This window comes from Ranitomeya imitator, chromosome 1, assembly GCF_032444005.1.
Source record: "Ranitomeya imitator isolate aRanImi1 chromosome 1, aRanImi1.pri, whole genome shotgun sequence".
In the NCBI taxonomy this organism is placed as follows: domain Eukaryota; kingdom Metazoa; phylum Chordata; class Amphibia; order Anura; family Dendrobatidae; genus Ranitomeya; species Ranitomeya imitator.
The window spans coordinates 724,377,240-724,393,976 of NC_091282.1; the positions used below are offsets into that span (position 1 = coordinate 724,377,240).

Sequence of the window (16,737 nt, forward strand, 5' to 3'; positions counted from 1 at the left end):
CATTAGGGATCTTGACCTTGTACCCCCTTGATGGTTGAGATACGCCACTACTGTTGTGTTGTCTGTCTGGATTCTTACATGTGAATCCTGCAGAGATGGAAGCAACCTGAGTAAGGCTTTCTTCACTGCCGTGAGCTCCTTCCAGTTTGAGGACTCTTGAGCCTCTAAGAGAGACCATTGCCCTTGAGTCCAGACATCTCCTATGTGAGCTCCCCAACCTATAGGACTGGCATCGGTTGTGACCGTGTTGTCTGGTACTATACTCCAGCGTACTCCTTTTCCTAAATGTCTTCTGTTCAACCACCATCTCAGACTGTGTAGAGTGGCGGTGGACAGCCTGAGTCTTCCGCCTAATTGCCCTTGAAGACTCCTTTCTGTATCCAAGACTTGGGCCTGCAACACTCGAGTGTGGAATTGAGCCCACTGGACGGCTGGTATGCAGGACGTTAGGGATCCCAGAAGGGACATAGCGTCTCTTAAAGTCAGATCTGGCTTCTTTGTTACCGTACTGACTTTGTGCACAATCCTCTGCTTTTTCTCTTCCGGAAGGAAACACTGTTGCACTTCCGAATCCAGCAGAATACCTAGGAAAGTCTGAGTCGTTGATGGTTCGAGTCTTGACTTTTCCATATTGACTATCCAACCCAAGTCCTGTAAGGAAGATATTACATGATTTAGGCGAGTACTACACTGGCAAAAAGAATTTCCCACTACCAGGAAGTCATCCAAGTAGGGTATAATTAACGTATCCTGTTCTCTGACATAGGCCATTACTTCTGCCATGACTTTAGTAAACACCCTCGGTGCCATAGATAGACCAAAGGGCATTGCAGCAAACTGAAAGTGTCTGACCTGGTCGTTTAAGCGCACTGCCATTCTGAGGAATTGTTGATGATCCTGGTGAATGGGCAGATGGTAATACGCATCTTTTAAATCCAGGACTGTCATAACATCTGGGAAAGAGAAGATTAGTTGCCGTTTTAATAGATTCCATCTTAAAGGCATGATACTCTAGATGTTTGTTTAATCTCCGTAAGTTTATGATGGTTCTAAAGGATCCATCTGGCTTGGAGATTAAAAATAAAGGGGAATAGAACCCTTTCCCCTGTTGATGTTTTGGAACCTCCACTATGACTTTCTTCCGTCTTAGCATTTGGACCTCTTTTTCAAGGGCCTTTTGTTGGTCTAAGGAATCAGGGGCAGTTAAGATATAAAATTCAGAAGGTCTTTCCCGGAACTCTAATTTTAACCCTGAATTGATTATACCTAGAACCCAATTGCTCGAAGTTATTTTGGCCCATTGAGCATGGAAGTATTTTAACCTGCCTCCTACTGGAAGATCTCTATTAACGATAGTTTCTTCTTCTTCTTGAGGAAGATGACGAAGCGTTAAAGTCCGAACCTTTCTTTTTTGGGTCTGATGGTTCCCAGTCTCGGTTGTGGTAAGGTCTTCGGTATTGGAAGCGTCTCCTGAAGGTATTCCTAAAGGTAGGATTGAAAGCTTTAGGAAAACCTTTCTTCCTATCCTCAGCCTTAGCTAGGATATCATCCAACACCGGGCCAAACAGGTACTCACCCCTACACGGTATTGTACACAGTTTAGCTTTCGCCTGGGCATCCCCTTTCCAGGTCTTAAGCCATAGGGCTCGGCGAGTAGCATTTGAGAGACCTGCTGATCTTGCCGCCAATTTTAAAGAATCCACTGACGCGTCCGCTAAATACGCCACCCCTTCACGTATTTGCGAAAGTGAGTTCAACATCTTGTCTCTGGGCACCTTGGACTTCAACTGTTCTTCCAGTTGGGATATCCACACCATGACGGATCTAGCCGTACACGTGCTAGAGATAGCAGGTTTGAACGCCCCTGCAGTTGATTCCCATACTTTCCTCAAAAACATGTCCGCCTTCCTATCTGATGGGTCTTTCAGAAGGCCCACGTCCTCCAGCGGCAAGGTACCGGCTTTAGATGTAGAAGCCACCGCTGCATCCACTTTCGGGACTTTCATCCACTCTGCCAGCTCATTATCTTCAAAGGGATACCTTCTTTTAGCTGATGATGGAAGGAAACCCTTATCCTGCTTATCCCATTCTCTTTTTATAAGAGTCTTAACCGTATCCACCACCGGGAACGCCTTACGACTCCTCTGGCACAAGCCCGCAAACATTATGTCCTGTGCGGACCTTGGTTCCTTGCTCTCTGCAACACCCATGGTAGCTCGGACTCCTTTAACTAACATGTCCATGTTGTCCACCGAGAAACAAGGCCTTCCCTCTTCATCTGAGGAGGATGGAGATGAGGAGCGGGAACATTCCCCTTCTTGCAGGGACAGGCTAGATCCTGGCGATATGTCCCTGCCCGACCTTTCCTGGCGGCTGCCTCTAAGGGAATAGCTAATTTCTTCCCTGATGACCGCTCTAAGGTCTGATGAACGAAGGGGAGCTTCCTCTTCTAAGGTCTGAGATATGCACGCCTGACACAGCCTTTTGGTATAACTGTCAGGCATTGGTGTCATGCATAGAGCACATTGCTTGTGTTTAGATTTTGTGGTCTTTTTTCCCTAAAACAAAGCACAATAACAGACCATATCAGCACCAGGTGTCTAATTTAACACTCACCATAAGGCTGATCCTGTGAATACCGGTTCTGGAGGAGTAGGATCCAAATGTGACGCTGGGGCGCTCGGACGCTGCTGCCCCCGTACCACGCTGCTGCTGCTTCTCCTTGAGCGGCCGCTACCGCTCTTACTGCGCTGTTCCGTTCCCTCTCCATGAGGGTGCCTACTGAGGACATGGTTGCGCGCCTCCTATCCTAGGCGTCGCTCTTTTACAGCGCTGCAGCGCTCCTCCCCCGGCTTACCCCGGAAGCGTACCAACTACTTCCGGGTTCACCAGCGCCGGTGTGGACGCTGCACACCGCGCTCAACCGCGGACCAGGACGGCACTGCCCGACTCCTGGGACGCGCTCCTCATGGCCAGACGAGGGGGGGTCTGCACGCAGGACACCCCCGACGCTGCTTCCGAGCCCCCGATTCCGCCGTTCCTAAAAGACACCGCGCGGAGGCATGGAGGCCCGGGTAAGACTGCTGATCCTGCAGGCTCCCGCCGTCCGGACAGGAACCCAAACTGGAGTGGTGAGGGGGACCGCCCCTTTAAATCCTGTAGGTTCCTGTCCGGAAGGTGGGCGGATCCCCTCTCTCGTAGGGGTGCTGTCGTGGCGATAGGAAAATCACGATTTTTTATTATTTTTAACATTAGATCTTTTTACTATTGATGCTGCATAGGCAGCATCAATAGTAAAAAGTTGGTTACACTTGTCAAACCCCATGCTTGACAATTTTGACCAACCTGTCAATCAGTTTTCCAAGCGATGCCACAGATCGCTTGTAAAACGCTAGCATTCTGCAAGCTAATTACGCTTGTAAAACGCTAGTATTTAGCGGGAAAACACATGCGTTTTACCCACGGCACAGTTGCGGAATTGCCGCCGAAATTTCGGTGGCAATTCCGGACGTGTGCACATAAGTGCACAACGCTGAGTAAATGGATACAGAAGTTTCTGCACCATTTCTGCAGCTTTTGGCAAGAAAAATACAACTGTAAAATGGCGAGTTTTTGGTGCGTGTGTGCCTTGCGGTTTTGACCGAGTTGAGTGAAGTCTATCGTGAAATATGCAGCGCAAAAATGCACAGAGAATTGAAATGCTGCAGATTATTTTCAGCAAGTCAAAAATACTCAACATGTGCATGACACTTCAGGTTTCTCATTCACTCTGCTGGCATCAGGACTGCTTCAGGTTTTGCTAGCAAATCTGCAAACCAAAAACGCACCAGATCTCCAACCTGTGCACAAGCCCTTAAACTCAAGACAACCAAAATTTCTCAAAACACAATCTCTGGACACCACTGGCATCCTACTATGTGAACCCTCTGTGCTACGATGCACCACCATTGTCCCCAGTGCATCCCCTTGCCGGTGTGTGAGAAGGGGGTCCCATGGATTGTGTCCTATCACGGATAAAATAATATTGTCTAGTCCCGGAGAAAAGTGGAGACTAGTGATACATGGGGGGGGGGGGGGGGACATTAGTTTGGAGGTGACAGGAGAGAGGGGGTAGATATTAGTATGGGGTAGCAGGAGACTGATCATACATGGGTGGACAAAATACTGGTGATACATGGGAGGCAGGCATTAAGGATTGCAGGAGACTGGTGATACATGGGGGCAGACAGTTTTAGGATGGCAGGGGACTGGTGATACAGAGGGGGCAGACACTAGGGATAGCAGGAGACTGGTGATACAGGGGGGCAGACATTAGGGATAGCAGGAGACTGGTGATACAGGGGGGCAGACACTAGGGATAGCAGGAGACTGGTGATACAGGGGGCAGGCACTAGGGATAGCAGGGGACTGGTGATACAGGGGGCAGACACTAGGGATAGCAGGTGACTGGTGATACAGGGGGGCAGACACTAGGGATAACAGGGGACTGGTGATACAGGGGGCAGACACTAGGGATAGCAGGGGACTGGTGATACAGGGGGCAGACACTAGGGATAACAGGGGACTGGTGATACAGGGGGCAGACACTAGGGATAGCAGGAGACTGGTGATACATGGGGCAGACACTAGGGATAGCAGGGGACTGGTGATACATGGGGCAGGCACTAGGGATAGCAGGGGACTGGTGATACATGGGGCAGGCACTAGGGATAGCAGGGGACTGGTGATACAGGGGGGCAGACACTAGGGATAGCAGGAGACTGGTGATACATGGGGCAGGCACTAGGGATAGCAGGGGACTGGTGATACATGGGGCAGGCACTAGGGATAGCAGGGGACTGGTGATACAGGGGGGCAGACACTAGGGATAGCAGGAGACTGGTGATACATGGGGCAGGCACTAGGGATAGCAGGGGACTGGTGATACAGGGGGGCAGACACTAGGGATAGCAGGGGACTGGTGATACAGGGGGGCAGACACTAGGGATAGCAGGGGACTGGTGATACAGGGGCAGACACTAGGGATAGCAGGAGACTGGTGATACAGGGGGCAGGCACTAGGGATAGCAGGGGACTGGTGATACAGGGGGGCAGACACTAGGGATAACAGGGGACTGGTGATACAGGGGGGCAGACACTAGGGATAGCAGGGGACTGGTGATACAGGGGCAGACACTAGGGATAGCAGGAGACTGGTGATACAGGGGGCAGGCACTAGGGATAGCAGGGGACTGGTGATACAGGGGGGCAGACACTAGGGATAACAGGGGACTGGTGATACAGGGGCAGACACTAGGGATAACAGGGGACTGGTGATACAGGGGGCAGACACTAGGGATAACAGGGGACTGGTGATACAGGGGGCAGACACTAGGGATAACAGGGGACTGGTGATACAGGGGGCAGACACTAGGGATAACAGGGGACTGGTGATACAGGGGGGCAGACACTAGGGATAGCAGGGGACTGGTGATACAGGGGGCAGACACTAGGGAGAACAGGAGACTGGCGATACAGGGGGGGCAGACACTAGGGATAGCATAGCAGGGGACTGGTGATACAGGGAGGGCAGACACTGGGGATGGCAAGAGACTGGCGATACATAGGGGCAGACACTAGGGATAGCAGGAGACAGGTGATACAGGGGGGCAGACACTAGGGATGGCAGGAAACTGGTGATACAGGGGGGCAGACATTAGTATAGGGACGGCAGGAGACTGGCGATACATAGGGGCAGATATTAGTATAGGGATGGCAGGACACTGGTGATACATGGGGGCAGATATTAGTATAGGGATGGCATGACACTGGTGATACATGGGGCAGACACTAGGGCTGGCAGGAGACGTGATGCATGAGGGCCGACATTAGTATAGGGATGGTAGGAGACTGGCGATACATAGGGGCAGATATTAGTATAGGGATGGCAGGACACTGGTGATACATGGGACAGACACTAGGGCTGGCAGGAGACGTGATGCATGAGGGCCGACATTAGTATAGGGATGGTAGGAGACTGGCGATACATAGGGGCAGATATTAGTATAGGGATGGCAGGACACTGGTGATACATGGGACAGACACTAGGGCTGGCAGGAGACGTGATGCATGGGGGCCGACATTAGTATAGGGATGGCAAGACACTGGTGATACATGGGGGCAGGTATTAGTATAGGGATGGCAGGACACTGGTGATATATGGGACAGACACTAGGGCTGGCAGGAGACGTAATGCATGGGGGCCGACATTAGTATAGGGATGGTAGGAGACTGGTGATACATGGGACAGACACTAGGGCTAGCAGGAGACGTGATGCATGGGGGCCGACATTAGTATAGGGATGGTAGGAGACTGGCGATACATAGGGGCAGATATTAGTATAGGGATGGCAGGACACTGGTGATACATGGGACAGACACTAGGGCTGGCAGGAGACGTGATGCATGAGGGCCGACATTAGTATAGGGATGGTAGGAGACTGGCGATACATAGGGGCAGATATTAGTATAGGGATGGCAAGACACTGGTGATACATGGGACAGACACTAGGGCTAGCAGGAGACGTGATGCATGGGGGCCGACATTAGTATAGGGATGGTAGGAGACTGGCGATACATAGGGGCAGATATTAGTATAGGGATGGCAGGACACTGGTGATACATGGGACAGACACTAGGGCTAGCAGGAGACGTGATGCATGGGGGCCGACATTAGTATAGGGATGGCAGGACACTGGTGATACATGGGGGCAGGTATTAGTATAGGGATGGCAGGACACTGGTGATATATGGGACAGACACTAGGGCTGGCAGGAGACGTAATGCATGGGGGCCGACATTAGTATAGGGATGGTAGGAGACTGGTGATACATGGGACAGACACTAGGGCTAGCAGGAGACGTGATGCATGGGGGCCGACATTAGTATAGGGATGGTAGGAGACTGGCGATACATAGGGGCAGATATTAGTATAGGGATGGCAAGACACTGGTGATACATGGGACAGACACTAGGGCTAGCAGGAGACGTGATGCATGGGGGCCGACATTAGTATAGGGATGGTAGGAGACTGGCGATACATAGGGGCAGATATTAGTATAGGGATGGCAGGACACTGGTGATACATGGGACAGACACTAGGGCTAGCAGGAGACGTGATGCATGGGGGCCGACATTAGTATAGGGATGGCAGGACACTGGTGATACATGGGGGCAGGTATTAGTATAGGGATGGCAGGACACTGGTGATATATGGGACAGACACTAGGGCTGGCAGGAGACGTGATGCATGGGGGCCGACATTAGTATAGGGATGGTAGGAGACTGGTGATACATGGGACAGACACTAGGGCTAGCAGGAGACGTGATGCATGGGGGCCGACATTAGTATAGGGATGGTAGGAGACTGGCGATACATAGGGGCAGATATTAGTATAGGGATGGCAAGACACTGGTGATACATGGGACAGACACTAGGGCTAGCAGGAGACGTGATGCATGGGGGCCGACATTAGTATAGGGATGGTAGGAGACTGGCGATACATAGGGGCAGATATTAGTATAGGGATGGCAGGACACTGGTGATACATGGGACAGACACTAGGGCTGGCAGGAGACGTGATGCATGAGGGCCGACATTAGTATAGGGATGGTAGGAGACTGGCGATACATAGGGGCAGATATTAGTATAGGGATGGCAAGACACTGGTGATACATGGGACAGACACTAGGGCTAGCAGGAGACGTGATGCATGGGGGCCGACATTAGTATAGGGATGGTAGGAGACTGGCGATACATAGGGGCAGATATTAGTATAGGGATGGCAGGACACTGGTGATACATGGGACAGACACTAGGGCTAGCAGGAGACGTGATGCATGGGGGCCGACATTAGTATAGGGATGGCAGGACACTGGTGATACATGGGGGCAGGTATTAGTATAGGGATGGCAGGACACTGGTGATACATGGGACAGACACTAGGGCTGGCAGGAGACGTGATGCATGAGGGCCGACATTAGTATAGGGATGGTAGGAGACTGGCGATACATAGGGGCAGATATTAGTATAGGGATGGCAGGACACTGGTGATACATGGGGCAGACACTAGGGCTGGCAGGAGACGTGATGCATGAGGGCCGACATTAGTATAGGGATGGTAGGAGACTGGCGATACATAGGGGCAGATATTAGTATAGGGATGGCAGGACACTGGTGATACATGGGACAGACACTAGGGCTGGCAGGAGACGTGATGCATGGGGGCCGACATTAGTATAGGGATGGTAGGAGACTGGTGATACATGGGACAGACACTAGGGCTAGCAGGAGACGTGATGCATGGGGGCCGACATTAGTATAGGGATGGCAGGACACTGGTGATACATGGGGCAGACACTAGGGCTGGCAGGAGACGTGATGCATGAGGGCCGACATTAGTATAGGGATGGTAGGAGACTGGCGATACATAGGGGCAGATATTAGTATAGGGATGGCAGGACACTGGTGATACATGGGACAGACACTAGGGCTGGCAGGAGACGTGATGCATGGGGGCCGACATTAGTATAGGGATGGTAGGAGACTGGTGATACATGGGACAGACACTAGGGCTAGCAGGAGACGTGATGCATGGGGGCCGACATTAGTATAGGGATGGCAGGACACTGGTGATACATGGGGCAGACACTAGGGCTGGCAGGAGACGTGATGCATGAGGGCCGACATTAGTATAGGGATGGTAGGAGACTGGCGATACATAGGGGCAGATATTAGTATAGGGATGGCAGGACACTGGTGATACATGGGACAGACACTAGGGCTGGCAGGAGACGTGATGCATGGGGGCCGACATTAGTATAGGGATGGTAGGAGACTGGTGATACATGGGACAGACACTAGGGCTAGCAGGAGACGTGATGCATGGGGGCCGACATTAGTATAGGGATGGCAGGACACTGGTGATACATGGGGCAGACACTAGGGCTGGCAGGAGACGTGATGCATGGGGGCCAACATTAGTATAGGAATGGTAGGAGACTGGCGATACATAGGGGCAGATATTAGTATAGGGATGGCAGGACACTGGTGATACATGGGACAGACACTAGGGCTGGCAAGAGACGTGACGCATGGGGGCCGACATTAGTATAGGGATGGCAGGAGACTGGCGATACATAGGGGCAGATATTAGTATAGGGATGGCATGACACTGGTGATACATGGGACAGACACTAGGGCTAGCAGGAGACGTGATGCATGAGGGCCGACATTAGTATAGGGATGGTAGGAGACTGGCGATACATAGGGGCAGATATTAGTATAGGGATGGTAGGACACTGGTGATACATGGGACAGACACTAGGGCTGGCAGGAGACGTGATGCATGGGGGCCGACATTAGTATAGGGATGGTAGGAGACTGGCGATACATAGGGGCAGATATTAGTATAGGGATGGCAGGACACTGGTGATACATGGGGCAGACACTAGGGCTGGCAGGAGACGTGATGCATGGGGGCAGGCAGTTTAGGGATGGCAGGGGTGTCCAGATAATAATTAGTAACCCTTCACTCTCCAGTACACGGCTTTAGACTGCAGGCACAGCTGCCCACCACCTGAGGCCAGTCTGCGGTGAGATCTCATTGCCCCGATGCCAGCACACCGTGTGAGAGGCCCCCGTGCGGTCTGCGCCAGCATTATCCCAGACGAGCCGAGTGTCACACATCAGCACAATTGTCACAATCCTATCCCGTTAATTCCATCCTCACGGCCCACACGATCCCGGAGACATTCTGTACGTGCACCGTCGCACAGGTATCCTCGCCGCCAGCTGTGCCTGTGCTCCCGGCGCTGCATACCTCACTTTCCCTCCAGACGGAGAGCGGCGGTCCTCCCGCGCTTCGCAGGAGACGCGGCCCCGTTATTGCTTTACGTACGGAGCAGCTTTATTTTGTTGTTTTTATTTCTATTCTTTAGTTACACGACGCAGCTCAGTCGACTGCGCAGGCGCAGATGTGTTTAGTGACGTCACCTACCTGGCATCTGCGGCGGCAAGGACACGAGGCTCCAATCACGTGTTGCCGCCAAGAGAAGAGACGTAGGGGAGGGGCTTATATTGTGAGGGGCCACACCCAGGTCATATAGCCAGTCCTCAGTCCTGCAATGTACGGGCCTAGTGTACACACATGTCTACTATATAATTGTCTAAGGGTCACTTCCCTCTGTCTGTCTTTCTGTCTTTCACGGATATTCATCGGTCATGGAAATCCAAGTCGCTGTTTCGTCGCGGCAAAATAGCCACGACCAATCAGCGACCGACACAGTCCAGCGGAAAAATGGCCGCTTCTTCCTCCCCGCAGTCAGTGCCCGCTCCGTACTCCCCTCTGGTCAGCCCTCACAAAGGGTTAATGCAAGCGTTAAAGGACCGCGGTGTAACGCACTCCATTAACGCAGCTATTAACCCTGTGTGACCAACTTTTTACTATTGATGATGCGTATGCAGCATCAATAGTAAAAAGATCTAATGTTACACGCCGTGTCGTCCTCTCCTCGGCAGTGCAAGCGGCAGGTTCCGGGGCCAAGGATGGTATACGAGAATGACCTGACATGACATCACAGTCATGTGACCGCGACATCATCACAGGTCCTGTGCTCATACCAACCCTGGGACCGGAAGCTGCCGCATGCACCGCACAAGCTCCAGGACTACAAGGGGCCCTCAGATGGTGAGTGTTTATTTTTTAACCTGCTACATACGTGGCTGGGCAATATACTACGTGGCTGGGCAATATACTACGTGGCTGGGCAATATACTACGCGGGCTGGGCAATATACTACGTGGCTGGGCAATATACTACGCGGGCTGGGCAATATACTACGCGGGCTGGGCAATATACTACGTGGCTGGGCAATATACTACGTGGCTGGGCAATATACTACGTGGCTGGGCAATATACTACGTGGCTGGGCAATATACTACGTGGCTGGGCAATATACTATGTGGCTGGGCAATATACTACGTGGCTGGGCAATATACTACGTGGCTGGGCAATATAGTACGTCACTGGGCAATATACTACGTTGGCTGTGCAATATACTACGTGGACATGCATATTCTAGAATACCCAATGCGTTAGAATCGGGCCACCATCTAGTTTATTATAATTGCCAGACCTGAAATAACAAGCACTTTTCACCTATTGTGTCCCCCCATTGCCCAGTCACGTAGTATATTGCCCAGCCACATAGTATATTGCCCAGCCACGTAGTATATTGCCCAGTCACGTAGTATATTGCCCAGCGACATAGTATACAGCACAGAGCCATGTAGTATACAGCAGAGCCACGTAGTATACAGCACAGCCACGTAGTATACTGCCCAGTCACGTAGTATATTGGCCAGTCACATAGTATATTGCCCTGACATGTATGCAACAGGTTAAAAGAGACTTAAAATAAAAAATAAACATATACTCACCTTCCGAGGGCCCCTTGTAGTCCTGTCACCTGTGTGCGGTGCAGGCGGCAGCTTCCAGTCCCAGGGTTGGATGAGCGCAGGACCTGTGATGACGTCGCGGAAGGTCCTTGTCGCATACCATCCTTGGCCCTGGAACCTGCCGCTTGCATGGAGCGGTCACCGGAGCGTCGCAAGGAGCGGGAAAGGTGCCGGAGGGTGAGTATATGATGCTTTTTTATTTTTTTTAAATTATTTTTAACGTTAGATATTTTTACTATTTTACTGCATAGGCAGCCTCAATAGTAAAAAAGTTGGTCACACAGGGTTAATAGCAGCGTTAATGGAGTGCGTTACACCGCGGCATAACGCAGTCCATTAATGCTGCCATTAACCCTGTGTGAGCGCTGACTGGAGGGGAGTACGGAGCGGGCACTGACTGCGGGGAGGAAGGAGCGGCCATGTTGCCGCCGGACTGCGCCCGTCGCTGATTGGTTGTGGCAATGGTCGTGGGCGTTTTGCCACGACCAATCAGCGATTTGGATTCCATGACAGACAGAGGCCGCGACCAATGAATATCCATGACAGAAAGTCAGACAGACAGACAGACGGAAGTGACCCTTAGACAATTATATAGTTGATAGGGATTTTCATATAAAGCTGCATGATTCGGTCATCAGCCCGTGTGTTTAAGTGCAATAGTCAAGCATTAAGTGCAGTTATCGTGTGCATGGAGGGTGTGGAGACAGATGAATAGTAGGGTGCAGATTCAAAATAATATTTGGAAGGAGGGAACAGGGCAAAGTTAGTTTACTGAGTAGTTGATGTGGTAGGCTTGTTTAAAGAGATGGGTTTTCAGAGCGCGCTTGAATAGGTCAGGGCTAGGTATCAGTCTGATCGTCTGGGGAAGTGCATTCCAGAGAGCTGGCGCAGCACGAGAGAAGTCTTGGAGACGGAGGTGCGAGGTACAGATTACGGGGGATGTTAGTCTTAGGTCATTTGTAGAACGGAGGGCACATGTAGGGCGATAGACGGAGATGAGAGAGGAGATATAAGGCGATGCAGAACTGTGGAGAGCTTTGTGGGTGAGAGAGACGAGTTTATACTGGACCCTGTAGCGAATGGGTAGCCAGTGTAATGACTGGCACAAGATGGAGGCATCGGTGAAGCAGCTGGACAGAAATATGACCCTGGCTGCCGCATTCAAGATGGATTGGAGAGGAGAAAGTTTGGTGAGAGGGAGACTGATCAGAAGAGAGTTGCAGTAGTCCTGACGAGCGACAGTAAGAGTCTTAGCAGTTTCAAAGGTGAGAAAAGGTCGGATTCTGGAGATGTTTTTAAGATGCAGGTGACAGGAGCGAGGGAGTGATTGGATATAGAGAGTAAAGGAAAGTTCGGTGTCGAATATGACCCCAAGACAGTGGGCAAGCTGCTTGGGAGTTATGGTTGAACCCTCCAGGGTAATTTCGATGTTGGGTAGAGTGAGGTTAGTAGAAGGAAGAAACACAAGTAGTTCAGTTTTGGAGAGATTTAGTTTCAGACAGAGGGAGGACATGATGTTAGAGACAGCAGACAGACAATCCTTGGTATTTTGAATTTGGGTAGGGGTGTCGTCAGCATACATGGCTACAAAAATGTACAAATGAAAAGGTGCTTTGAAAGGGACTCTGTCAGCACAGAATGACTGTTCAAGTTCAGGTGCTTGGTGCACCATGGAGTTCCCAAACATATAAGTGCACCTTTCCACCCCGGCCTGTGGGCGCGACCTTGCTTCATACACTTCTATTGAGCTGAGGCTGCACCCTGACCAGTGATGCGCCCAGACAGTAGGCGTGTCCGACTAGAAGATGCAGCCTTGGCACCATACAAGTGTATAACTCATACATACCCTCCGTTCCTGAGCAAGAAGTGTATTCTACTTCGAAACGCGTCTTCAATGATCAGCAGCGCAAACAAGTCCAGAAATCGTTCCTGGTTTCTATTGTAATTCTGTGCTGACACAGTGCCTTTACATTTTTGGCCATGCCATGATGCCCTGAGAGCCTGAAATTCTGTGCTGACACAGTGCCTTTAAATGTTTGGTCATGCCATGATGCCCTGAGCGCCTGAAATTCTGTGCTGATACAGTGCCTTTAGATTTTTGACCATGCCATGATGCCCTGAGCGCCTGTAATTCTGTGCTGACACAGTGCCTTTAAATGTTTGGTCATGCCATGATGCACTATCGCTTGCACTTAGTTTGAACAGTTATTCTGTGCAGACAGTCCCTTTAATAATGGCTTCATATTAAGAAGTGTTCTTTGCACTTATAGCAGATGCAATTCCAGATAGTAGCCAGCTTTGACATGCTTTATATATACTGACTCCAAATTACAAATAACTATTAATAAAAGGGCTTGTGTCAGGAAGACAACTCCTATCCAAATGTCCTACTAGGGCACACGGCTATAATAGAGATAGATGTCCCTTTAAAGGGAACCAGTCACCAGGTTTGGCCGATATGAGTTACGGCCACTGCCTTTCTATAATGCTGTATATAAGCCCCTGATTTGACCTGAAAAATAACTTATTATACTCACCTGTGGGGCGCTCAGATTGGTGTTGCAGTTCCGGGTCCGGTGCCTCCCATCTTCTTGCGACGCCGCCATCCTGCTTCTTCATGGCTCCCCGACATCGGCGCTCCTGCGCAGGAGTACTTATCTGCCCTGTTGAGGGCACAGCAAAGTACTGCAGTGCGCAGGCGCTGGAAAAGTTCAGAGAAGCCCGGCACCTGCGCACTGCAAGACTTTGCTCTGCCCTCAACAGGGCAGATCAGTACGCCTGCGCAGGAGGCAACAGGAGGGCGGCATCGCAAGAAGATGGGAGGCGCCGGACCTGCGACACCCATCAGACCCCCCCTGGGTGAGTATAATGTAACTTATTTTTATTCTCTTGCAGGTCGGACCGGGGGCAGATATACAGCATTATAGGATGCTGTAGATAAGCCCTGAAAGGCGGTGGCCGTATCATATTGGCCAAACCTAGTGCCTGGGTCCCTAATAAAAAAAAATTGGATCCTTTTAAGGTCTTCCTGCACCTATGTCTGACATATTAGGGATGATTCTTTCCAGTCTGGCACTCAGTAACCATATATAACATTTTCTTTATATACTCTCAGTGCTGACGTCACTTTAGCCGCATGCAGCACCGTGGAGATCACTCCCATCATTCACAACATAGTCTCGGCGTGGAGCCTCACTGCTGCCGTCACGTGACAGCCCTGTTCAAACAACGCATGCGTGCCACCTTCCCCGACACCCAGCCCCAACGTAGCGGCCCGCCCTCCCAACCCTGTCACGCTAAATCCCCTATCGGTCCGTCGCCATTTCTTTTCAATCGCATTTCATAACTCCATTTAAATTAATTAAAAAAAACCAAAAACAAACAAAAGGCGCATGAACAGCGCGGGCACCATCTCGTCTAACAACATTAAAAATACCTCAGCTGCAGGGCGCCAAAAAAAAAGCACACCAAAGCGCGACCGTGATTAGCTACCGAGCGTCACGTGGTCAGCTCCACCCTAAGCCAAACTGCTCTACTCACAAGCGGTATTCTCGCAGGCGTTACGCTTTTTACGTAACCAGCTGATCACGTAGACAGTCTGTAGCGCCCTGCGGAACGAACAACATAAGTGTCAGCAGCCGCACTGACTTCACAATATTGGATGTAGTGCAGACTCGTCCGTACCTTTGCCAGAGTGCTGTTTTCCCGCGCACTTCTCTTCGAGTAGTGACAAGCGCTACACCCTCCACGTCTCCCATGCCGTTCAGCACTCAGAGTATAGCTAAAGGATAGCGCTTAGGTGGACGCCGGACGAGAGCTGATTGGTTGAGAAGAGGTCACGTGGTGTGTGAGGCTGCCTTTCCCTCCCTTAAAAGACGCAGCACGGAATGGCGTCTGTGTGGAGACTCTGCTCGAGGTCGGATTGGTGTGGCCATCCTCTCTGGGCTTCTGGAACTCTCTCTCCGCACAGCACACAGCCGGCAGAATCCACATTTTAGGCGGCAGTGAATTCTGACATAAAGGGGGCCTCCTTCATATTCCATCGACAGTGATTCATTAAAATGGAAGGGAGATGTTTAACCAGCAAAAGACCGCAACATTTTCCCCCAAGCACTATATATATAGATATATATATATATATATATATATATATATATATAGATATATAGATAGCTATAGATATATATATAGTGGAAACCGTTGTTTTAGGTCTGTAATTTATTCTCGTCCTTTTATCCAAATAAGTTTTGTTAATTAAATGCTATTTTTATATTAATACTGCTAATAGTTTGGGGAAATGTAAAGGAGAAAACAAAAAGAAATAGCATCTGTTTTTTACATTTTTTTAACTGCACATGATGACTAGAATACATTTTAAATTGTGTTCTCTTCTCTCTCATTTTTCTTTGGTCAGCGGCAGGACTAGAAACCGAAAATGAGACTGGTGTTGGCCTTTTGTTTTACTTTTGTTTTATTTCTTTTCAGCTTTTATTTTTTACTTATGTCACAAATTGTGACTCCCCTCAATATTTTAATTCTTTTTTGTTATTTTTGCCAGGTTACCCCTGTAACTGAGCTTGGCAGAGAAGCCCCAGTTACAGGGCAGGCATAGCTTCATGAGTCCATCCTGGGCATCAGGCGATCACTTGATGGCTAGGATGGGAGGAAAAAGCGCTTCCTATACTGTGTACTCAGCGATCAGGAAAGGCAGAGATGTTAATAAACGATCTCTGCCTTCTATTTGGCAAGTCTAGTTTTCTCTAATAGTTGGTTCTTTACTCAGATCTCCATGCAGCTGCTGACTCACGTTCGCATAATAGTTTCAATCACAAACCACATATCATTCTATAGTGATCCCCCATGTACAGCCACCATAAAGTAAAGCACTATATTAAGTGATGTGCTTACCCATGGTAAATCAGGACCGGCAAGGATCTCCCCACAACCCCTGACGCGCGTTTCGCGTGCCCGCTTTCTCCAAAGAGGAAGTAGCTACTTATGCGGACGTGAGTCTGCACCTGGGGGCTGCTGCCCCTGCCTACCCATGCCATTCTATAGATCGGCAGGATCTCCTCTTGGTACTGGCATTGTTTCCTCCTTATTTTACTTGTGATCCTTTGTATCTAAAGGTTACATTTGTTTGTTGAATTATTTAATAAAATAATTTTCTTTTATTCCTGTTGGTAATGTGTTTGTTTACTCCTTTCTTTTGTATTTATACATTTCTAAAGTTCAAATGA

General features: G+C 50.0%; 1 protein-coding gene across 2 annotated transcripts in view; it reads right to left on the bottom strand.

The window, feature by feature from the left end:
* MGA (MAX dimerization protein MGA) overlaps nucleotides 1-15,290 on the bottom strand; it is a 168,879-nt gene extending 153,589 nt beyond the window's left edge. The window contains exons 1-2 of one of the 2 annotated variants that reach the window (XM_069732532.1): nucleotides 15,182-15,269; nucleotides 15,038-15,105 (exon numbers count right to left, since the gene is read on the bottom strand). The gene's annotated coding sequence lies outside the window, so the exon portion shown is untranslated. Of the gene's footprint in view, nucleotides 1-15,037; nucleotides 15,106-15,181 lie in introns of both variants that reach the window. The other variant, XM_069732533.1, reaches the window with a different exon arrangement.
* Between the last annotated feature and the right edge of the window lie 1,447 nt (nucleotides 15,291-16,737).